Raw genomic sequence first — 24990 nt, 5'->3', positions numbered from 1 at the left:
ATATATATATATATAAAGGTAAAATAACTCACTGACAATTTTTTACATGGATTGGACGTTCAGAAATTTTGGATCTATGAGATAAAATATATTACTAAATTTAATGTCACCTGGTATCTTTACTTTTTTAAACGGGGCTACTGGGAATGTTTCCATTAGGTCCGCAGCCCACATCACGTCTCTCTGTCAGTCAGCATGGCCCTGGAGGAAGCCAGGCAAAGGGACTTTGAGAGAGCTCTGATGGAGACCAGCATCGCCCTGTGCCCCAGATCTTGCTGGAGCTCACAGCTGAGGAGTCAGGTAAATTCTAGATCATCTGTCTTGTTGATTCCTGGAATAAGAGGAGCCAGGAGAAAAGGGAACCTTCCTGAGATCAAAAAGGGATCCGCGAGGCAGGGAGCACGTTCTGAACTCACAGAGGGCTTCTACGGGCTTCCAGCTGTGTGAGAAGCCACGGGGCAGCGGGGCAGCGAGTCCGAGGTGCAGCCTCAGCAGCAGCCACCCATCAGAGAACTTGCCGAAGGCCGGCAGGCACTGGTGCGCCAGGAGGAAAAAAGAAAGAGACGCGGAGAAGCAAAAGGAACTCAACTCAGAGCAGCAGAAGGGGAGAAAGCAACCTGCTCTATGTAAACGAGAGCAAACCTTTCACAAGGTCAAGCACCAAGTGCTTGTTGCTGAAAATCCTTACTGGGGTTCACCAATGGCACAGAACTGTATATCCAATTCACTTATCATGTAGTGTTCTCTGCGGGGTGAAAACACAATCCAACTGATCAGGAAGTTTTGCCCAAAAATATTCATAAGAGTAAAGTTTGTAACGGTGAAATTTCTTGTCCTCATTTGCAAGAGAGAAAATCACTAACGATCTCCTTTGGGAAAGTAGAAAGCACCGTCGTCACCCACAGAAGAGCAAGTATCTTCTCCTTCTCTGCCCAATGGCTGCTGCTGGTCTGTGGGTGGCGGTGGGTTTGTTTTGTTGGTTTATTTTTCAGCTAATCACAAACCGTATCACCTCTTGAAACTTACCCCCAAATCCAGAGGATGCTGAGCTGGAGACTGAGCATATAAATTTAGTATCTAAGTCAATAATAAACACTATAGCAGAAATTTAGAACTTTCTGGAAAGTAAGTACCAATCTGAATAGTCTTCCTAGCACTGAACACACAAAATTCTATGCTTTGTATACCTTTTTTAATCATAATGACGATGAGTTTGAATTACTGTCTTCCTAACCCTGCCCCCTAAAACTTGAACTTTTTAAATGGGTCGTACGGAATTTCTAGCAGGAAGAAATTACATCTTAAGGCTATCTAGTACAGTGGCCTTTGAAATCTGGCTTGTCCAGATAGAGGCCATAAAACTTACATTGGATTTCGAAGACCTAGTTACCAAAGAATTAAAAATGTAAAACATCTTATTATTTTTAAAATATTGATTACATGAAATAACATTTTTACTACATTAGAGGGAACCCTATTATGAAAGTCAATTTCACCTGTTTCCTTTTATTTTAATCTGTGACTCACATTCTGCATCTATTGGACAGAGCTGTTCTGAAGGGACTGGTTCTACTTCCTGGAGCAGGAGCGAGTGGCCCACATGCACTCCTAAGGGCACGAGGCCGCATGTATTCTGGGGCAGGACCCCCGAAGTGCTGTGGCTAACTCCACACCCTGGCACTCCAGGCCCCCTGATGCCATGACTAGCGCCGTCAGGAGAACTAGTCTGTGGATGGAAACAGCCAAACACTGGCCCGGGGTGACAAACCGTTTTCAGGATACAGGCGTTTGGAGACTCCCGTTGCCCCTGCGGTGGGTGCTGTGGGTCACCACTAGGATCCCCCTTCAGCACTGAGGCACTCGGTCCCCTGATACTCTGAGCACTGCCAGCGGACGCTGTCCCTAGGAAATGTCCTTGGCACAATTAGACCCTTTGCCAGTAGTGGCCTGCACCCAGAAACAGGTCAACGGGGAGGTGCAGAGGGTTCCTGGCCTTTACGTGGTTTCTGCTTCTGTTTGAAAGGCTACCTCCCTACCTGCTACTTTAGATCAAAAGCACAGGTATTTTTTCCTACAGCGCAGAGAATCTTGGGGTGCAGGTTTCACACAATCAAGATACATGACGAGTAGGGCATTTTATTGCACCATAAGTCAGACCAGGGGAGAAGCCGCGGAGGTCTCCCAGGGGCCCCCAGTGGCCTCTTCCCCAAACCCTGCAGGTTGTAACACCACTGAGCTGCCTCCTTTGCCGCCACAGAGAAGCAAGGCCTTTCCAATCCGTTCTCAGGTCTGCTCCTGGGCTTCGGATTAGGACTCACCTCCATCTACAAGCCACCCCACCCCCTGGAGTTCCAACCATGGGGAAAGCTACACAACTGGTTTCCTCAGCTCCCAAGCTACAGTCACCTCCCCTGACATCTCTGACTCCTGCGCTGCCTCTCCTGTGTCCCAGTGACACCCTCCCGTCCTTTCGAAATACAGGGTGGGATTTTGTGGCCGTTGCTGTTTTACTCCAAGGAGTACATTCAGGCAACAGAAACTTTGGGGAAAAAAAGCATTCATAATCGCACCGCCTGGAGATTAACACCACGCTTAACATTTCCGTTTATTTCCCCACAGCCCTTTACCTCGCATGTACTTCCTTGTAACGTTCTAATTGGAACGATTGTCTGTGTATAATTTTGCATCCTGCTTTTTTCAGTTACTAATCATGTGTAAACATGCCCCCGTATCTTTAAGAATTCTGCACCAACATCCCATTTAATGGTCACAGTGTCACCACGACATGACCGAACCATATTTCACTCTGATCCCCATTTTGAGCATGAAGATCATTAGCAATTTTTAGTGAGGAACAGTTTGAATCTAAAACTTCTATGTGTATTTCAGATTGTTTCCTTAGGATGGAGGCCCTTCGATGAAATTACCTCGTCCAAGGGTATGAACATGCTGAGACTCTCAATAAATATGACCAAGTTTATTTTGAGTAAGCCCATATCACAGGCTCCCCAGTCCCTGAACTGCAGACGGGTACCGGCCCAGGCCTGCGAGGACCGGGGCCGCACAGCAGGAGGTGAGCTTGAATATAATTCACTGGACCCATCCAAAAACCATCTCTCCCCGCCAGGCCTGTGGAAAAATCGTCTTCCACGAAACCGGTCCCTAGTGCCAAAAAGGTTGGGGACTGCTGATGTATCTATCAGTTTAATCTCCACCCACACACCAACAATGAATGAGTGTTCTCTAATTTGTTAGGCAAAAAGAAAGGCATGTTATTAACATATGAGTTTGCATCTCAGATCAGACAGCAAAAGGGAACACTTTTCCCGTTTATCAGAAATGCAGAGTTCCCTTGTGCAACCTGTTCGCATCTTTTTGCACATTTGTTTATGGGGCTCTGAACCTCGTAGTACGCCCTTGGGCCGCATCGGGAGAGTTCCTTTTTGTCTATCAGGTTCATTGCCGGCGCCTTCCCAGTGTCTTTGCCACTAAATCTTTTTACTAATGTGTGGTCCGCACAGCTTTTCATCTGGATGTAGACAAACCTATCAGTGTTTTCTTTCATGCTACCCTTTAAGCTTAGAAAATCTTCTCCCCATCAGGGCATCAGATAAATATTTACCTATGTTTTTCTCCTCGAATAGTTTCCCCACTGGCTCTCCCCACTCGCAAGGCATTTCCTACCAGTCTCTTTCCCCCGCCTTCCCTTCCTCTGGATGAGTTCAGCCTAGTCCCTCACGGGCCTTGTGTGCCGTCACTGTTCTCAGAGGGGAGCCCAGACAGTACCTTTCCAATGAGCTGACATATTTAGGGAAGAACTAGGCTGCAGGCAGCTGGCTTCGCTCTGCTGTTACTTTCTTCCCAGGAGTGCAGAGGGCACAAACACGATGCCCCAGCCCCTACCTGCCCACCGCATTCTGTGTCTCTACACAGGGGAGAAGGAAGCCATGCTCAGGACTCTTGTGACTCCTCCCAAGGGACCTGACAACCCCACCACCACCACCCCACACTTCACACTCGCTTTCCCCACCTTTCCCTTTGTCTGTTCCCTTCCACCTGATCTGTGCAACGTCTCCGATTTAGGAGTGGATTAGCCAGGGACGCTGGGGAACCTTTCCATTTCCTCCCCCATCCATACCCACCCTCCCCCCACCCTCGGGGACCTCCAGGTGGGAGTGTGTGCCCGGCAGGCATCCCAGAGTACTTGGACTCTCAGAGCCTCTCGGCGGCTCTGGTCTGCTTTTCTCCCTGTCATCCCGTTGACTCTGGCTGGTGGCTGGACAGTCAGAAAAGGTCCCTCGTGTGCTCTTCTGTCTGCTCTCATTAGGAAAGTGAACTGCAGGCAGGCTTAAGGAACACTGCACACCGAAGACCTGGAAGGCCGAGTGGGTCCACGGCAAGCCGGAAGCTGGCAGAAAGGCACCACGTGTCTGGGGAGAAGGCAAGATCCGGGGGGACCAGGACCCATGTTGTTCACGAGTGAGACCCCCGACCTCAAAGGGGCCTGGCCATTTCTTAGGCTTGATACAGGCTGCAGCCAAGAGGGGGGCCCCAAAAAGGGATGTGGAATGGGGTCCAGAACTCAAGGTGTCTAGGAAATATTAGAGAGACATATAAGATGTCATCACCCCTTCCCCCACAGGTGTGAGTTGGGGGAAGGGACACATGGAGCAGGAACATGCAGGGCTGTTTTGTACAGCCACAGCCTTGCAGCCGATCTATGGCATGGTCATTTAACATATCTATAGCCTTTGGTGGGTCACTTGGATATGTTAAATGGCTGTGGCCAGGCTTGGAGCCAGGGGGATGGAAGTCACTTCCCCCCCAAGATGTTAACTGGAGGGCAGGTCCCCCTAGTTACAGTGCCTGTGTGGGAGCTTGAGGAAGACTGGCTCCAGGACATGGGGCCATACCTGCCCAGACTCACCGTGGCAGCCAAGTAAACTTAGAATAATACAGGAATGCCGGCAGGTGTAACTGATTGTGGGAGGAGTCAGAAATGGGGGTAGAGAGGAAGACTGGCGTGGGGATTTAAACCCAGACATGGCAGCCATTGGGGGAGAGCCACGCACTTTTGGCAGAACGAGGACCCCCTCTTGTCTCTGGTGGAAGAAGGGAGAACCAGGAGGTTTGGCCACAGTGCAGACCCCTGCAGCTCTGGTAGAAGAGGCCCACACGGCTTTGGGGGGCTCTCTTTGGCCACATGGCCTGGGAAGCAGGAGAGACTTTGCCTGGAAAAATGGGTACAAAGAACTCTTGCCAGTAGACCATGAGAAGATAACACATGACTTTGGATTAATTAGAGATCCTGCCTGGACAGCAACACAGTTGACGGTGCCAGCAACACGGATGGTGTGCTTCTTTTCCTGAGTTATGGTACCCTGAATTAGGGCAGGGGGAGAAGGGAGCACTGTGTGTGTGTGTGTGTGTGTGTGTGTGTGTGTGTGTGTAGGTGGATATCCTAAAGGACTTTGATATTTTAATGAAGACATTAGGTTACTACTTTAAGTCTGTATAGCATTAAATAAACATTTCCTTTCCTTTTCACAAATCTCTGGCATTGGGAGATGTCTTTCCAATTGGCGGCGGACAGATGAGCCTAGTAGATGGTCTGGACAGTATTAGTATACCATCCTCCGGAGTCCCCAGTGTGTCTGTTCTGGAACAGGCTCCATGAGTGGTTGCTAAGGGGCAAGGAGTGCCCATCACCACTGCCGGCTTTAGAAGTATGGGGACTGAGCTACAATAAACAGCTTAGCCTGATCCTTGGAGAGTTTGGGGCTTTGTTTTATTTTGGTAACCAGTCCACCTTTTTTCTTTTTTTTTTTTCCATCCTTAGCTAGCCTGTGCCCCACAAACACACTCTCAGTACTACCTCCTCAAGAGCCTTAACTTTCTCTGGGCCTCATGGCTAGAATGACAAAAGTTTTATTAAATGATCTCACACATCCCTCCTAGCTATAAAATTCCATGATGAGATTAGTAAGTTCAAGAAGAATGCTTTTATTGATGGTTATAAATTCTATGCTGTCTACACATGGGCTTAGAGAACATCTCATAATTTACATGTGACTGTACTTTACTGGAAACTGAAGTTCAAAGGGGAATTGGAACCATGAACAGCTTTTCCTAGCCTTCAGTGTCCACAGCAGCGCAGGCTCAGAAATCATTCCTTTGCAAGCATTCTGCACCCACCGGGAAACTCTTATTAATACAACAACACATCCCTGACCACAGTATATCAGAAGCCTTTATTCGACGATTCTGAATTTGGTAGAGGCTGCTCTCAGCTTCATGAAAAATCAATCCCAAATGAAGTGCAGCCGGAAGCCCATTTGCCATGGAAACCAATATGATGGGGCTCTTTTAACGCTAGTATTCCAGAACACTCTAACTAGTGCTAGTGGAAATAATTCATATTAAAATTTTAAAAACGGGTGAGATTTCTTTTATGTGCCCTCGGAAGTTGGTGGCGTGTGTTCAGGGAGTGCCACCCCATTTGAATGCCTGCTGAGTTAAGGAGGAAAAACTGTGAGCGATGGCACTGTGCACCTCAAAGCCAAACATAAATGCCTCCGGGATCACCCGGTGTTTTGGACTGTGCATCTCCCACGGCTGCCCTGGCCTCGCAGACAATGCCGAGCTGACCGGGCTGTCTTTCTTCTCTGTGCATCGTCTGCGCTCTCACCAAGGCTTGGCTCTGCCCGACAAAAAAAAGAGAGTGCAGACTGCACTGACTATTTTGAGGGCCTAGGGCGTGAGATGATACAAGGGAATCAGGGCTTTATCAACCCAGGTACAGGGAAATAGAATGGTCGTTCCAAGCCCTGGACTGGGTTTTTGTACCTAGAGGATGTGATTGCGTCTGATCCTGCTGCACCGAGTTTCAAAGAAAGCCTGGACAAAGAGAAGAGAGTCCTGATGTGCCCAAGTTTTACCCCTACTTCCCCCTCTCCCCCCATCATGAAGCCTTGCATATTCTCCTGTCCAGACACACGGGACTCCTGCCCCTGCTCAGACACCCCACCCTCCTCTTCGTCTCCAGGATTCTGCTCAAGCTGCCACATCAGCCTAACAAGTCTTTGTTTCCCACATCTTCCTGGGAAGTCCTCCATCCCTGCAGGTTCCGGTGGAGTCCTTCTTCCCACAAACTCTCACCAGACTATCCTACCCTCAGTAAGGTGACCTCGCCTCCTCCCCACTTTTACGGCATTTGATTTGCCCCAGGATGCCCTTGGTTGAAGGGATTGATATATGAATAGAGACCTTATATTCTAAGCAATGGAGGACAGAGGCAGCATCTGTTCCTGTTTTAACCTCTGCAACACGTATCACAGGCTTTATCTACAACTACAGACCAACAAGAGGCCAGCCGTGCAGGGGGGCGGTCACCGTCCCTTGGTGTCATCTGGACCAGACATCTTTTAGGGCCACTTCTCCCAGGGAGACCAACTCCCCACGCCCTAGAGACAGGAGTTAGCCAACTTTAGCCCACAGGAGTTAGCCAACTTTAGCCCACACCTAGGAATATCGGCCAAGTCTGCTCAAATGCAGATTCCTGGGCCCTGCTCCCAATTCTGATTCAGTCGTTTGAACCGGCAGAACCAGAGTCTGCCGCTTTGCGAGCCCACTCAGGTAATTCTGCGGTTGGTGGTCCCAGGCCCGCAGTTTGGAAATTGTGCCCTGGGGAATATTTCACATGATACGGACAATGAAGTCAGAGAAGCTGGACTGGGTGATGCCGATTTTTCAGATGGGAGAAGTGCTTTTCGGTGGGGAACTCAAGGCAGGGTGAGGCACATACAAGTCTCTGAATCCTGTTGAGTAGCAGAGGCACACGGAGAAGTGATCCGGGCTTTCCCAACACTGAGCTCCCAGAAGCATCCATGTGGCAGATGCTTCCCTACCAGAACACGCACCCCAGGGGGCACGGATGTTCTAACACCCCAAGTCCAGCTCTCGGCACCAGGCATCCGTCTGTGCTGAGATGCACAAGAGCCCCTGAGCAGGACCAGCCCCATGTGGGTGGAGGGCTGCAAAGTGCTATCACTTGGAGAGAGGTTTCCAGGGTTAATAGGGAAAAGGCAAAAATTATTCCTCAGAGCAGAGATCACCCCACTGACAGAAGTAAATTCTGCCTTCAGTTCCTGGAGTCGGCTCCACCATGGCTCAAGCTAACCCTGCACCTCACCCCTCTACTCTCTTACTCTTTAACTTCTTTCCATGAAAGCAATGTTTTGCATGCCTACCATGTGCCAGGTATCATACCAGACACTGGGATAGAAAGATGGATGAGAAGCATCCCTTGTCTGAGGGTAGGCAAGCCACTGCGGCAAATAACTGCTAATACAAAATAAAAACTGTGCTGACAGTGACATGCACTGGAGGGGTGCCCGAACCCCCTTGGAGAGAGGAGGATGGAAGATTGATTCTGAATCTCAGAATTGATAGGAATCCTCTAAGATTAACACGTGCTAATCAATACACTCTCCCACCATCTGCTCCGGCTTACAGAACTTTCTAACTAATGGAACTGACATCATCTATCCCCCTGGTTATGAGAGAGGGCAGCTCACAGCTGTGCTCAGGCCGTGACGTCTCTGTTACCAGCCTCCTGCTCCCCAGTGTGGAGCCCCACTGGTGGACCCCTAGGGGCCGTGCAGCAGAGCCCCTGATGGGCGTGGGTGTGCCTGCTGTTTCAGGCAGGGTGGCTAGAGACCCGTGAATGTCACTGATTAGGGGAAGCTTTCTGAGAAGGGAAAGATAGAGGTTAAAGGAGGTGGAAGGAAGAAGCTGATTCCCTCAGTTTACATGAGTTCATTAGTACTTAATTCATTCCTACACTCCTTTTTCCAACAAAGAGTTAAGTTGAACAGGAAAAGCAATGCTGACTAGATCATGTGGTTGATTATCGGAAGCACAACGGGCTGATGGTGAGGGCCAGGCTGCTCCGCCCTGCAGGTGCGGTCACTGAGGGGGCCCTTCCAGCCCCCAGGGAGCAGGCCCGCCTTCTCTCTCTAAATGGGGGTGCTGCAGAGGAGATACTGTGCTGCCCACAAAGGGAAAACAGAGAGATGTCTAGTACTGGGTGCAGAAATCTTTGACTGAGCCAGTGTTTATTTTTACGAGGCATCAGCAATTTTTTAAGGTTTAGACACACTGAGTCACTACAATCATTGATTACATTAATGGATTACCTCTGGAGAAGGAATCTAATTACATTTTTGTACAAATTGCAAAATGCAAATTAATTTCAAATTTCCCTGGCAGCCCTTTTGTTCTTTTTATGAGCTCAGGGATATAGCTGTGGTGCAGGGGAGCCAATCGTTGCAAAGAATCTGGAACCTAGAAGGGGCTTTATCTGTTCACTCAGCAGGTAACGCACCGAGCACCTTGCCCTGCCTGCATGTGCCTGGTCTGTTCTGGGTGCTGGAGACACAGATGCAGACAAGACAATGTCTCATTCCTCTCGGAGCTTCCCGAGGAGCAATATTAGCCACTCCAAGAGCCATAAAATCCCGAATGTTCCTGAACCCATTCAATTAGCTACTGAGCGTCGTTTTTCTGAACACCAGTGAGGGCTTCGTGCCTCTAATCCAAGAGTTGTCAACCTCTTTAGCCCTGAGAGGGGAACATAAAAAGGCAGCAAAGGATTAAATAGGGAGGATGGGGAAGGGAGGCCAGCCCTGGAGAAGTGGCCAAGAGGCACGCAATCTGAACAAGGGTTCATTTATTTGGGGTGAGGAAAAGGACGGTACCTGGGAAGGAAGGGCAAAGCAAACAAAGAGGACCTGACAAAGGAGAAACACAATGGCTAAAAACCCTTCCTTCAACTCCAACCTTTCTCCTACTGGAGTGAAAAACAGAATTTTCAATATAGGTAAGATTGGGTAAGACTAAACTGGCCTAACTTTTCTGGAGAGCAATTTGGTGTTAAATATCAAGAACTAGCAAAATGAAACAAAAACATGGCTTTTGAAACCATGGCCCCTGTTCTACGAACTTATCTGAAGCAAATGACCAAAACTATGGTCAAAGATTCATGTGCAAGGATTATCATCACGACATTATCATAACCACCCCAAATAGCACAATATAAATGTTTAGTTTCAGGGGAAACAGTAGGTAAATTATATTCAAAGATTTACACACACACACACACACACACACACACATATATGATACCATTAAAATTATGTTCATGAAAGTTTTGATGACCAGGGGAAATGCTTATAAGTACAATTCAGGATACAGGGTTATGTATAAAGGGTGATTTACACCCTGGAAAGATATGCAAAAGGACATACGCCACAACAGTAACGTGTCTCTTGGTGGTGGAATTTTAGATGATGTTTTTCTGGTCTTCTATACTTTTCTGTCAAATTTGTCCATAATACTGTATTATTTGGCTAATCAAAAGAAATGAAATAAGCCAATCGAAAAAGATAAAATATGCCCTGGCTGGTGTAGCTCAGTGGATTGAGCATGGGCCTGTGAAGCAAAGAGTCGCCGGTTCCATTCCCAGTCAAGGCACATGCCTGAGTTGCAGGCCAGGTCCCCAGTAGGGGGCACAAGAGAGGCAACCACACATTGATGTTTCTCTCCCATTCTTTCTCCTTCCCTTCCCCTCACTCTAAAAGTAAATTTAAAAATTTTTAAATAAAGATAAAATAGGAGGCAGGGAAAACACTGATCTAACGAGGAAGGAAAAAGGAGCTAGGATTAGCCTAGGTGTCTACACGAGCATTCACACCAGAGACTTAAAGGATTCGGAGGACAGGCAAACTCCTGCTGTCTAGAATGGCAATTGGTGACAAGGTCTGTCTCCAGTGTCCTCCCTGCTTTCAAGATTAACCAGGTTTCACATTAGGTTTCACCCTCTAAACGGATGACTCTAAACTAGGATTGCGTCTAGGAGGCTTGGAGTCTCAGCTGGTCCCACCACTTTCAGCTTCCATTGATTGAATCCTAGCTGATTTTAGAAACTTTACACAGTGACCCAGGGAAAAATGTTTCAAAAGAACCATAGCATTTTTCAAAAATTATTTTTAAAGATCCTCAGTAGTATAATCAAATCCCCGCCTCCCCCCCCACCCCGAAAAAAAAAACCCTGTAATACTGGCTATAATCAATTGACTCTTAAGTTTAGATGCTTCCTCTGGAGATTCCAGTCACTGAAGGAGATGAATTAGACAATCTTAGAAAGCTTCTAAAAGGGTGCCCGGTCTGCTCAGCGCTTCCCCTGAGCACAGTAAACTATAAATACTTAATGACCGGGCCAACGATGATGACTAAGTTGATCGATAGTGAGCACTGAGACAGCATCCCATTTCCAGGCACCACCAGCGTGGCCGAGAGGGAATGGAGGAAGTCCAGCACACGCTGGGGACACACTGCGCTCACCCACTGGTCATCGCCAGCTGGTGGCAGCTCAGGGTCCCCAGAGAGAGCGCTGAGGTTGTTAGGAGACTGGAGATTCTGACAGCCCTTGCAGAGAGGGCCAGCCATTTCCTCCCTGGTGTCCTCGGGCCATGCAATCTTAATAAGTTCAACCTCAAGGAAGGAAAGAGGTGCCTGGGATCATGTTGAATTATTCACTACTCCAATCTGCGAAGGCAGAAGAACCCCTCTTCTGAGAGTAAGAGCGTTCTCCCACCGCATCAAGATCCCCAGTTAAGAATCCAGTTTAAAAGTCAAAAGAGAAGAAAATGTACTATCATCTTAAATCTGAGTTCATGAGTAATTAGTGAGTTTGTGAATCATGTTGCAATGGACAATTCTATTCTCAAACAATGTTTTGAAGGAGCTTGGTATATTTAAATTTATTTAAATAAATATAATACAACCTTGGGTAGCTCAGTTGGTTAGAATGTGGTCCTGATACACCAAGGCTGTGGGTTATCCCCAGTCAGGGCACATACAAGAATCAACCAAAAAATACTTAAAACAGGTGCAACAAACAATCAATGTTCCTCTCTCCCTCTTCCTTCCTCTCTAAAACCATTAAATAAAAATTTAAAAATAAATAAGTAAACATAACATATTATTTGAGAACTAATTTTCATAGATTAATGGCCATGATCAAAGTGGTCTTAACAACGGAATGAAAACCGTTGTTAGCTTTGAGACTGGAGGGCCAAGGGCATATATGATTCAGGCATTCGTTAGATGCTGAATTGAATTGGCTTTTGAATGTAATGAATACACCTTATTTCTGTGTACCGAAAGAAAAATGGATACCCAACAAAATAATAGCAGTTCGTTTCTATGCTTTAAGGAGAGTGTGTTTTCCCAGATTCTGTGCCCACAATTCATGCAGATTGTTTCAGGGACAAAGACGGCCACTGTGCCCCTCTAGCAAATGCATTAGGAACCAGCTCCTTCGACCCTGTCCCCTCACCTCAGAATCTCAGGCCTCCCCCAAAGCATCGGTGCACGCACACCCCCTTAGCAGATGGCCTCACCTCCAGATTTCATCGAGTCCCACATGTCCACATGGCTGAGCGGTCAGGCCAGGCCACTGACCCCAGGCCTGGAATATCACAGACGGCTCCTCAGAGTCCAGACTCCACCCCATCAGTCCCATCCAGGGCTGACTGATGAATCTCCTGAGGTATCATAAGGCCGTAATGCTCACACCATGCAGCTCTACCATGAGTTACTGACCCTCTGTAAGCCTCGCTTTCCTCATCGGTAACGTAAGAGAAATAATGCGGCTCCAGGGTGCAGTTCAGCCGCAGGCCCATGTCGGGCACTCGGTAAGTGGCAATTATTATCACACCAGAATGCAAACCCCGAGAGGGCAAGGATGGCTGTCTGCTTCACCTAGTCCCAGGAACAGTTCCTGGTAAATGGTAGGAACTCAAGAACCTTAATAAATGAAGTGTTGTAGGCCTATTTCACACGGCACTATTCCTGCCCTGTTATCCTGGGCTGAGACGGTCTTTTCCTCCTCTGGACACTGCTGGTGACACACTGTTTCCACATGTCCCTTCACCTTGGCCCCTGCAGCCTGGAGCTGTTGCCACCGCTCTGCGTCCTCTAGTAGCCTGCAGGCCCCCCGAAGGCCCCTCTCTCACTGCCGAGCTCTGATGCTGTGCACACCCCAGGCCCTCGGTAAACACCGGGAACCAGGGGCCTGCCAGGTCACTCCAAGAGCTACCAAACACAGCTCCTTGTTACTCAGCGCAGCCAAGAACTGGAAACCAGGATCCCGGTCCCTTTTCCAATTTAATGAGGAAATGGGACCAAGTTAGTGATTTTTTAATTGCATGTTTCTGTCACTCCACCAAGCTAAACAACTGGATTTCAACCCTTAACCAGAAACCAGAGGCCCCTGCTCTTTTAGGGAATGGAGACGTGGAGAAGACATTTTTACTTCCAGGAAATGAGAAGATCCTTTGGGGTAGGGTAGGCCCGGATGGCAACGTGGGGTGGGGGAAGGGCCACAGAATGTAAAATGCTTGCGATGCTGGCCTGACACTCAGACAAAGCCAGACTGGAGCGGGAGGGGTGGGGACAGGGTGGGGGCAGGGTGCTGGGTCAGTGTGGCATTGCTCCCCTACTCACTGCCTGCAGGAACCGGCCCTTCCTTCTCCTCCACCCCCACCCCCAGGAGGATGTGCCCAGGAGCTTGGGGAGGAGGTCGCTTTCCTACAATCCTTCTTCTCGGTTTCCCTGGCAACTGTGCAGCATCTAGAAGCTCCAGAAGAGAGGTGGAGGGGTTGGGTATGGACCACAAATGCTGATGTAGGTCCCACGTGGTGGCAGCCTCTCAGCCTCAGAAGGACACACACACACACACACACACACACACACACACACACACACGCCCTCTGACTGCTCATTTCTAATTCGGTGCCAGGTGCCCAAGCCGAGAGCCTCAGGGAACTGTTATATAATTAGTCTCCTTTTGCCAACTTGAAAGGAGAGGTGGGGCCTGAGACAGAATGGTAAATTGGTAAGTCGCACCAAGGATGCTGGAAGCCTCTTGGCTGGGTTTCAGATTTCAGATGAGCCTACACAGGTCCCCTCATGGGGCATTAATTAATTCTGTATCAGCAGCTGGTGAGAACAAGGGACTGGGGCTTTCGCCCCTCGGAAGGCGTCCGATTCGGGGGACCCAGCCGAAGACCAACAGATGCAGGGAAGAGGGGTGCAGTGAGACCATTTAGAGACACACTGGCCTAGAAAAGTTGAAAGATACGGTCTCCAGCTTTGAAACGAGCTCCATTCTGAAACCTCATTTGGAAGTCGGTTATTTAGAATTCCGAACCCATTTCCAGAGAAGTCCTGTCTGTTATAAAGGGTGATTGGGTTTCCAGGCTAGTCCACAAAAGCCTATTTAACTCATAATGTGGACAAAATACTATACATTTGCAATGAAAAGCAAGAGAAAAAATTCTGTTGTGATACCAGTCATTAAATGAAGAAGAAAAAACAGAGAAGTGGAAAATAAATAGCCTTCTTTCATTTCTTTTGAATAGTGGAGCTGTTGGATGGAGGGGGAGCTAGCCCAGTTGCTCCTGGAGCAGGGTGGGGGTGGGGCTCTTCATTTACTTTCCATAACAGGATGGAGAGTGAGTAGCTGATGGTGGGGAGGGGAGGAGTAGTGAATGAAGCCGGGCCATCCTTTGGGATAATGAAAACAAAATAGCATCTTTGGGAAAAACAGGCAAAGAGGGGAGAGATGCAAGTGAATGGGATCATCTCATAAGGTATAGGTGGGGCTTCTTCGAGTGAGGACAGCATGAACTCTGCTGTCACAAAGGCCTCTGTCTCTCAGTGGCTATAGCTTTGGGTGAGCGGCTCCATCTCTGAGTCTCAGTCACCTCAGTGGCAACCTGGAAGGGTCGCTTCAGTCAAATGCCTGCACGGTGGATCCTGGCGCAGTGCCCAGAGCCCCCTCATGGAAGCACTTGAGGCCCCAGGCCTGGGAGGACTGTCAGCCATCAGGGACCAGACCCTACAGCGATTGCTCAGGCACACAGAGCCACAGGTCGAGGTCACGTCTCTCCTGGCACCCTGCCTCCAAGCAGTAACCAGTGTGGAGGATGAGCCCGGACAGCCGGGCCCACCAGGAAACTCTGGGGGCCATCGGTGGGCCAGAGCTCTCTGAGGGGTGTCACGGGCCTCACCAGAGCATGACTCCCCTCTGACGAACCCGCTTCCTCCCTTCCTTTCTGCAAATGTGGGTCCCAGGGGCACTCCTCCATTAACACCCTCCTGCCAAACGCCACCTCAGAGTCGGCTCCCCAGGTGGCCCGACCTGCAACAGCCTTGCCCAGAGCAGGCCCAGGTAATGATGGGACCCTACATGGCCAGAACACACTGATATCCTATCAGGTTTTGTTGTCAATGTATAAATGTTCATAGGTGGCAGTTTGTGATTTGGAAATAGAATCTATAAAAAAACCTCTACGGAGTGTTTATTTAAAACTGCTGTCCAATATGGTAGCCACTGGTCAAGTACAAGGATCTAAATTTAAATTAAATTAGACATTCAATTTCTTGGGTACACTAGTCACACTTGGGGAGCTCAATAGTCATATGTAGCTTGCAGCTGGCATGTTGGGAAATGCAGATTTACACATCATTTTCTTTCTTACAGAAAGTTGTATTGGCTGATGCTGGTTGAAATGTTGAATTGTAAAGAATCTGAGGATGTCTGCACTGTATCCTACACCAACCTTCCGTGAGAGGCTCGTTAGATACAGAGGAAGCAAGACAAGTAACGCTGTTACTGGCTAAGGCTCGGCTCTACCTCGCCCCCAACCCCAGAATTCCAGTTCTGCCTGGGCAAGGTGCAATTCCAGGGAGAGGTCCTCTGTGGCCCATTCCAAGCAGGCTTTATGGCCCACTATGACCCCCAAGCTCAAGCCAGAGTCAGCTATTGGGGAAAGATAAAGAAGGCGCGACGGCAGCGGACATCGGCCCAAGGCCTTTGTACAGCAGGGCGTCAGCTCCCAGGGCCATTTTGAGAGGCCCTTACCCCACGTACTCAGCCCGGCAACCTCAGCACGGACACCATGGCTGGGGAAATGACCTGAGACCCGATCAGCTCCTGCAGGGACAGAGAATCTGGGGCTCCCCTTCGCAGCCCACACTGCCGGCCATCACGGCCTGCGCAACGGCAGAGCTGACGGCCTCAGCGGTGTCTCTGTGGTCCCTCCAGGTGCCCTGCTCACGCACCTGCCCTTCACTATGGGTCTGGGTCTTGCCTTCCACCGACTCCGTGGACTTGGCACTTCGGGTCCTCCTTGCTTCCCTAGGACCCCTCCCTTGTCAGGACTCAAGGTCCATCCTTTCTCCATGGTCACGGCCATGGAACAGCTCCTAGGGGACTCAGGCCAGGCAGAGCTGCAGCCCCCTCCCATCCAACTGATGGCTCACGAGCGTCAAAGCCAGCCTATCTCCCTGCAACTCTTGGTCCTTCTTAACTGGTAATACAGGCCTCGAACCCAGGACCACAGCCAGCGCCACCCCTTCTCCTGCTCTGGGCACCGAGGTGACAACAAGGAGTATTCCTTCCCCCAGACGAGAATGTCACCTCCATGACCTCCCCCTGGACCCAAACAGCACCTCCTATCCTGCTCCGGGCCCCCCTCTCCCTGTACCGCTGGCATCCTCGCAGGACCCCCTTTTGGGATCCATGGTTTCATTTTGGGGACAGGAAAGGATCTGAGCCTGGGACATTTTAGGAACTGCAGCCTTCCCAGATGGCAGGGCTGGGCTGCCACACATAAAGAGTCATTCCTGTCCTCCCCTCAACAATTTCAATATTCAGAGTGTGTTTATGTCCAAAGCTGAAAATGTAACTTTCTAGACTTTTAGTATGTGAATCCTCTTTTGGAGCTCACGCTATCGTCGAAACTGCAGTCTTACCGGACACAACTGATAAATGAGAGGGGCTGCGTCTGCAATCCCTGGCAGGACCCGGAACACCGGCGATTTTCTGCTCGAAACTCCTTCACATGACACCACACTGCTGCCATCGACAAAGTACTTTCAGCCCCTCTCCACTCCTACACGTCAGCACCGGATAGGAGCTCCCTCACCTGCACACCTGTGCAGACCGCAAACCCACGACAGACCCACCAACACACACACAGCCAGGCACGAGGCAAACTCACCCTCCCAGGCTGCTCAGAGTCGAATGGAAAAGCACCCGAGTCCATAAAGGTCATTTCCAAGTCTGTCTTCCAGGTCCGGGGACCTCAGTGTCTGGCACAGCTCTGTGTTCCGATAACAGCAGCACCTAATACTGCTTGGTATCAGACTTCACAGAGTTACTGACTGATTTAGCCTGAGTCATATTTTATTTCATTGAAATGTTATAATAACTCTCAAGACAGGTATTATGTTACCTCCGATGTACTGATGAGTAGTATATGGGGCTCAAAACACTCGGTCGACCCAGGATCATGTACCCGGAGAGCAACGGAGCCGGAACTCCGTCCAACATCCCCTGGCTTCCTGGAGCCCAAAGCTATTTCTGAATGAAGGAGGGCATTGAAGACACGAGACCAAGATGTCAGCTAGCTATTTGCAGGGTTTGGTAGGATGGTCATAGCTAACACACAAAATGCAAAAAAAAAAAGGGGGGGAGGAATACATCCTTCCTCTTCTGTGCTGTGTTACCCAATTAACAAAAAGAAACAAGGAAGGGCAGTAACTCACCACTATAACCAAACAAACAGAGGACACAGGTAACTGCAGAGTCCCGCTTCGGTCTGCGCGGCTGTGCTGCATGCGGGACTACCCCCCACCGGCGCCATCTAAAGCCCGCCTGTGCTCTCTCCTCCTCCGAGCCTTCTCTGACCACCAAGGCCCTCCAGACCACGAGGTCTCAAATTTGAATGTGTTTAGAATCACCCAGGCTCCTGGGCCACACCTCAAAAGGCTCTGACCTGGTAGGTCTGGGCGGTGCCCAAGCATTTGCGTATCTGACAAGTTCCCAGACGCTGCTGGTGCTGCTGATGTCTGGGCCCCTTTGAGAAGCAGAGAAGCACTGGTCTAGATTCTGAGGGGACCCTTAGGACATAATGCAGAACTGACTGCTACTTCTGTGAAGTCGTTTGGGTTCCCAGATGCCTCTCCCCTGTCCTCCCCATGGTCCTGCGGTGGACCTCAGCGCAGCCTCACCCCTACCTGGGACCAATCCTGACCACAATTTGCAACTGAGGCTCTGACTTAAAAAGTTCTCCCATCTTGTTTCTGGCACCAAACCCATCCACTCCAGTTCTATCAGGGTTTGTCTCATAGCCACTACTCTCTATTCTTATTGTAACTCCCTAATGCTCCAGATTTCTCAGAGGACTGGGACCTGCCTTCCTTTGGCCATGCCTTCTCCCTACCGAATCCTGTAGTCCTAAAGCCCCAAAGGAGCACCTGCTGTGGTCACACATGCTGATCCATACCCTTGATGACAAGTGTCTGCTGCCAGACAGCTGTGTCCCATCCAGCCCAGATTCCCTCTTGCTGAGCTGTCCCTGACTGATGGAACACTCAGCTTCTGGCCTGGTTTCACCCTGTCCCCGCAGCAGTCTGCCTGGACAATGAGCTTGGACTGTCTAACCTACCAGAAAGGCGATCACCTGCCTCACTCAGCACCTGGAGCTGAGACAGATGCCCCTCAAGGAACAGGAAGAGGCAGACCCTGGACCACCCCTCTTCTTATCTGCTGTGAAGAACAGGCCACGCCTCTGTGATACGGCAGCTTGGTCTTACATTTCGCTTTGTTTTCCCTGCAACGACTCCTTGCTGATTGCAGTGTGGAGGCCGGGACCTGTGGGGTGTGCGCATTGGCAGGAGGAGCCTGCACTCTCTGGGTGGTCAATAAACACTGAGCAACAAGCAGTTTGATCACTTGCCTGGCTGGCACCTGGAAATACATGATCCAATTTGGAAAGCAGAATACCTTTTAATATCTCCTCCAGCACCTACCACGGGGCTCCTCCCTGAATAGGCAGCCGATGAATATTGAATGAGTAAATGAGCAAATGGATGAAGGATGCCAGTGGGGTTGTGCCCAGTTCTCCTTCGTGGGGACCTTATCTGTATGCTCAGCAGAAAGAAAGCAGTTTCCAATCTGCAGAAGCTGAGAGATGCCTCTAGGCCACACTTCCAACTTATCCCCAGCACAGAATTGGACCTGCACATTCAGATGAATTGTGGCTTAAAGATTGAAATGACGCCTGCACGGTGGTCCTCAGATTTGTTTCAGTCCATGAATGCCATGAGCAGAAAAGGTCGTACCCAACGCCACCCCACCTCTGCTCCAGGCTTCCTCCCATCCCTACCCCTAAGACCCCTTCGTTGCTGTCAGAGACCCCTTGCCGGGCCAGCCGTCTAAGTAGGTGGGATGGCCAGCCGTGTGTTAGAGTTTACAGTATCTCCACAAGCCCTTTCCTTCACCTCCCCGTCATTCCTTCGGGTAGGTCCTCTGAAAGATAAAATCGCTATCAGAGAAGGTAATAATCCAAGACGACATTAACAGCTCAAACACACTTATCAAAGCAGTAAGGCTGTTGTCTGGCAGGCCCCTGAGGGGAGGGAACTGAGCACAGGTAAGTTTTGGCAGAGGCGAGGAGCGCCTGGCATGAGTTCCTGCTGCGAAAGCAGGGGTAGGGGCAACACTACATGAAGGGGTTTGTGTTCTCTGCCTGGCTTGCTGCAGAAACACCACTGGGAGAACAGGCACAGGGCAGCCAACGGGCTGCAGGCTGTGGGTCTCCTGAAAGGTTTACAACATCCCCTGCTAGGGCTGGGTGGGGACAGAAAGAAGTGAAATGGTTTGCAAAAAAGCAAAGACTTTCGAACACCAAGGGACAGATGGTGATGCTCTACTGGTTGAGTGAGCTACCAAGCGTTCTCAATACCAGGGACGGCTTCCTGCTGGCCGACCCCCACGGATGCCAGTCTCGCGAGCAAGTGGCAGCTCACAGCAGACTGCACACAGTGAGAGCCTCGCACGGGCTGGGCTCAGGCACTGGCTGGGCTCAGCTGTGGCCGCAGGGAAGGAAAATGGCTGCGCTGCAGGGGCCCTGGGCTTCTCACATCTGGGATGTTTACCTCATTAGGCTGTTTTACATAACGTCCTCCAAAAACAGAAAGAAAAAAAAATAGCTGGAGGCAGTCCGCTGGAGTGCAGACCTCATTTGGAGTCCTCGGTCTCAGACTCCTCAGAGGGCAAGATGGGACCAGTAGGCGGCCTCTTCCTCCCTGGGGTCTGCACAGGAGCCAGAACAATGCAGACTGGGCCCCTAGGAGGAACCCCCTGGCCCCCCTCCAAGGAGCAGTATGAACGAAGGAGCTGATATGAACGAAGAGGTGGTTATCGCTGTTGTAATTACAGATGTTCTTTTCTTCCCAAGCCCTGTGGTCCACCGAATCTACTTTGTCATAACCGAGGGAGGCTGAGAAAGGAGGGACCAGGGACCTGGGTGACTCTTGGGTTGGGAGACAGGAAGTCTGCATGGGAGGACATGCCACAGGCCAGATGAGTGGGCTGGCCCAGCGGCCGGGCCAGTCCATCAAGAGAGGAGAAGGCACGTGCCACTGGGCCAGGAGCCAACTTAGGTCCAAGGCCAGAAGGCCACTAATGGCCGTGGAGAGAGGCAAGGGGCAGCCTTGGGCCTCAGAGGTGGGCAGTTCCTGAGGGTGGCTGGAGGGAGTCCTAGACGGACCAGGAGACTAGGGTGGGTGGGCAGGATGTGCTGACTCTGGAAAGAGGGGAGGGTGCGGAAGCGGCCATGGGGGAGGCCAGGTGAGGAAGGACCAGGTAGAGCTTGACCGGGCAGAGCTAGGTCACGAGTCCCGCACCAACAGCCACACCGGAGCGGCAGGACAGGCGGCGCTCCTCACCATACAGCTGGGTGAGGGCTGGTCCCCAAGACTGAGCTGACCTACAGGCCCCGTTGTGAGTGGTCAAGAGATTCAAGGGCAGAGAGCCAAGGGTGTCTGCATTAGACAAGACAGCCTGGACTTGGACTTCTCCCTTTCAGCCACATGTGCTCAAAATGTCCTTGCTCCTCCCCAGAGCCTCAGTCTCCACCTCTATCTGTCGGTCTACCTTTCTTCTCTCCCCAAGGCCCGTTCTCTTATCTCCTCCCTCCCTGCTTAACTCTTGGCCTTGTTTCTTCTAATTCTGCTCTCCAGGGCCACTGTGTGAGTGTGTCTGTGTTTGTGTGGGTGGGGTGGGGTGGGGTGGGGTGAATGCCCCCAGGTGCCTGCAGTGGGGAGAGATGGGGGAGGAAGCCATCTCTCCTGCTCGCTCCCTCCCTGGCCAGCTGAAAATGTGCCATGTGACCATCCAATCTAATTAGCTGAAAGCTCAGTCTTGACAGAAGGAGGCTTTAAAAAACTCTCTAGCTTTCCTGGCTCTCAGCCTCTTGAATGAGAACGAAGAAGATCCTATTGCAGGGAAGAGGAGTCCCGGCTCCCGGTTCCGCTGCCAGGGGCAATCAGCTGCAAGCAGAAACCTCCATCTTGAAAATGCCAAGCAGCATGAGAAAGCCCGGGCTCCCGAGCACAGCGTCGCAGGGCTCCAGCCCGGAGGGAACCTCGGTGGCAGCTGCCCAGAGCCCCTGCCAAGCATATCAGGAGAGCTGGTGGTGAGAAAGGGCTGCCCTCCTCACCCAGCCTCCCCGAGGTCTCCTGTCGAGGCCCCAGGCCCAGCTCCGCTGCCTGCAGGCTCCTCCTTGCAGAAGCGCTCACCTCTCAGGGTCGACACCCAGACCTGCCTTCCCCAACTCCTGGCCTCACAGGCCCCACCGTGGACACCAGGCTCCCCTCCCATCCAACTCCCCTGGCCCTGCCACTGACCAGTGTCCTGGCCCTGGCTGTGCTGTGAGGACACATCAGAGGGACACCAGTGGCAGGGAGAGCACAGGTCAAGCCACTCAGATGACCTCCTGAGTGGCACAGGACACAATTCTCCCAACAAGCCCTGCAAGCTCAACCAGAAAGGCCTGTGGGAGGAGACGGCATCACTTAAAACTCCACAACTATGCCCACCTGCTCCCCTCGACCCCTGCCAATCTGATTCTGTCACCGTCAAAATGTTAAACCACAAAACCCACTCAGGGAGGGGCGCTAGCTAAGCTCATCTCCTCCAGCCACTGTCCTGTCCTCTCTGCCCTGGTGACACTTGTCCTGCTCCAGCTCTGGAGGTGTAGGAAGATCTGGGTCAGGAGTGCAGTGCACCCAGAGTCCACCGGGCTGGACAAATGCCACTCTGGTCACTGTGGCCTAATGGGAGGCAGCAGGCAGGTAGGAAGGCCGGTGGGCTGCCCTGGGTGGGTGGCCAGGCCTGGATGGACAGATGGCTCCAGTCTCAACTCCAGAAGGAGTTCTGCCTTCTGGAAGGACAAACAGGGACACGCAATGTCACCAGCAACCACCATCCAAGCCAAAGGCAGAGCCCTGTCCACGTCGCCCAAACAACTGAGCATTCAGGCCTCACGCCCAGAGCCCACACACACATCCACATGCACGCACACCCGGGTGTGATCAGCTGGCCTTTACTTCCCAGAGTGGTTATCATCTCTTTACACTTGGAGTTGTAAGCCTTTCACTTGCTGGTCACATGACCATGGGTGATGAGCTCACACAGCCAAATAGTTAAGCCTCCCACTGGTGGGGTTGACAGCTCAAAACCACAGCATAATTTTTAAAGCGAATTGTGCTTTTCCTATTGGGATTTTTTTTCCCACATCAATGACTGATGACCACATGCAAATTCCTGATGAAAAATGTGTAACCCAAGTTTAACCGGAGCCCAAAATATTTGCCAGAAGTTGTTTCAGGGGAAACAAAATGTCAAATTTATTTCCTTTGGCAAAAATTATGTACAGAGAAAAATTGTAGAATTGTAAGATGTTATGGTCAAATTATAATTGTATACTTTTTTTTATAAAAACAATAACCAAACTAGTATCGAATGAATTTCTTTGATCCCATTGACAATATCAAAGAATAAAGGACTCTCAAGTAAAGAAACCAGAGTCTCATTTTTTTAAATTTCCAAAGCTGGATCTTAGGCATTTGCTAATCTTTGATAGTTTCTGCTTTATTTCCAAGGGGGTTTACATGCCCACCTCCCACCCAATGTCATCAATAGCTGACCTTTAAAAATTAGCTGGACATTTGTCCTGCTTTCCTATTAGGCCAGCATGGCCAAGGACACAGAACACCAACTTCAGATGAGGCAGACACTCACCTGCCCTCTGGCTAAAAATAGCTGTCTGCGACTCAGGGATGGCAAGCATTCTCTGCCTGCGTATGAGCCTACCACACCCCTCGGTGAAGGAGGCAGGCGAACCTCACCCCAAAGGGCAGTCTCCACTTCACCAGCACGGGGTGCCCAAAACCTCTGCAAACATTACTGGCTGAGATGGCTTCAATCGGTTAAAAAGAGATCCGTGAGCACCCCAATTCCCAGCATAAACTGCATAGTGGTTTGTGCACAACCCAACTGAATCACAGTTCGGGGTTGAGGACCCTGGAGACACAGGGCTCGAGAACATTCCACAGACCTTAGCCTCAGCCTCCTCTCTCCTTTCATCTTTGTGGCACCATGAACGTATTCTCAGTGATGCCACGACAGTGACCTATTTGAATCCCAGGTGTCTGCTGTGCCGAGGCCAAGCGTTCCGCAGGTGTCCTGTGCAAGGCGTCGAGGCAACCGACACTAAAACAACTCTCCTTGCTGAAAAACGTTCACAAACCATCTTCACTGCTTGAAGCAGTTTCACTATATTGTAATTATCATGTTGCCTTGTAATTATTCACTGTGTGAATGTGACTCTGTCCCCCCCACACCCCCTACCCCACCAGATATGAGCCCCTGCAAAGCCCTCCCCTCACCCTGGTGCATAAAGAAACCCAGCAATTTGGGTGGAATTGAGCGAATTTGACCGGAAGCTGCTGTGTCAAAAATGTCTTCTTTCTTGGATCCCATCATGACCCCCCATAACTTAAATAAATTATATTTAAGTGGTTATTCAACAAGGCCTCTCATGCATCTTGAACATCCCTTTTAGGCCCCTGTGACTGACCATATTAAATCAATGCTACGTGAGCAGCAAGCAGTCATGGTCGGGTACACGTGAAAGTTGGCTCCTTGCATGTCTTCTGAACAGTCACAAACAGGAATTAGTGACCCCAGTGAGGAGACTCTCTGTGGCAAATCTCACATTAGAATTGAGTGAGCATGTGGTGTGCTTCGCTGAGTGGCTAACACGAAGGGGTGGTCTTTGAACCTGAGTTCTCTGTCCCCACGTTCTGGCTCGTGCCTCCAAGAAGGATAAAGCTTTAGGGGCAACAGTTTGGGTAATGACTTTCCACCCGCTGACACCTGTCCTGTCATTTCAGGCCAGAGGCATATAGTAACAACCATCCAGACACCTGGCCACAGTCTCCTTCCTGAAACCAGTGAGTGATTGGCCTGTTCTGTTTCATTGTACGTGGCTCTCTCACCTGCTACCCCAAACTATGGCCATTTGATTAAAGCCAAGCCAGGAAGTGAAATATCTACCTGGGAGACCCCAAGCATGTGAAAGATAACCAGGCAACAATAAGGAGAAAGATGGTTGTGGCCTTCTTCCAAGTTTACCAACCTTTTTATCGAGAAACAATCAGAGGCCCTGCTTCACGTATCCGTGTACGCGGAATGTTAACCTTGAGACGTGTGAACGAAGCCGGCACGGGAAGGAAATGACAGGTGTGAGGAGGGCAGCACAGGGCCTGCTAAGAGTAAGGACGCACTCACCTGAGGCATGGTGTCGGCAGGGAAGGAGAGCGTCCCTGGCGCACAGAGCGGGAAGCCCCATGGCGCAGAAGGGTAAAAATAGCCATTTGCTCATTAAGTCAGCCTTCCATCACGATTTAAGTCTCTGAGGATCCCTGACCGAGCGACTCCCCAGCAACAGGAGCAGACACTGTCATCTGTGCTGAGCAGCTGCATGAGGACCAGGGCCCCAAAGCCCA

The 24990-nt window shown here is 50.4% G+C and overlaps 1 protein-coding gene across 1 annotated transcript in view; it reads right to left on the bottom strand.

Annotated features, from left to right (window-relative positions):
• TMEM178B (transmembrane protein 178B) overlaps positions 1 to 24990 on the bottom strand; it is a 315496-nt gene that overhangs the window by 179665 nt on the left and 110841 nt on the right. The gene's annotated exons all lie outside the window — the stretch shown is intronic.

The sequence above is a fragment of the Artibeus jamaicensis genome, unplaced genomic scaffold (genome assembly GCF_021234435.1).
Source record: "Artibeus jamaicensis isolate MK-2021 breed Jamaican fruit bat unplaced genomic scaffold, CSHL_Jam_final scaffold_2172, whole genome shotgun sequence".
Taxonomy (NCBI): Eukaryota; Metazoa; Chordata; class Mammalia; order Chiroptera; family Phyllostomidae; genus Artibeus; species Artibeus jamaicensis.
The sequence above is the reverse complement of the archived record's forward strand: the minus strand, read 5'-3'. Positions and strand labels throughout refer to the sequence as shown.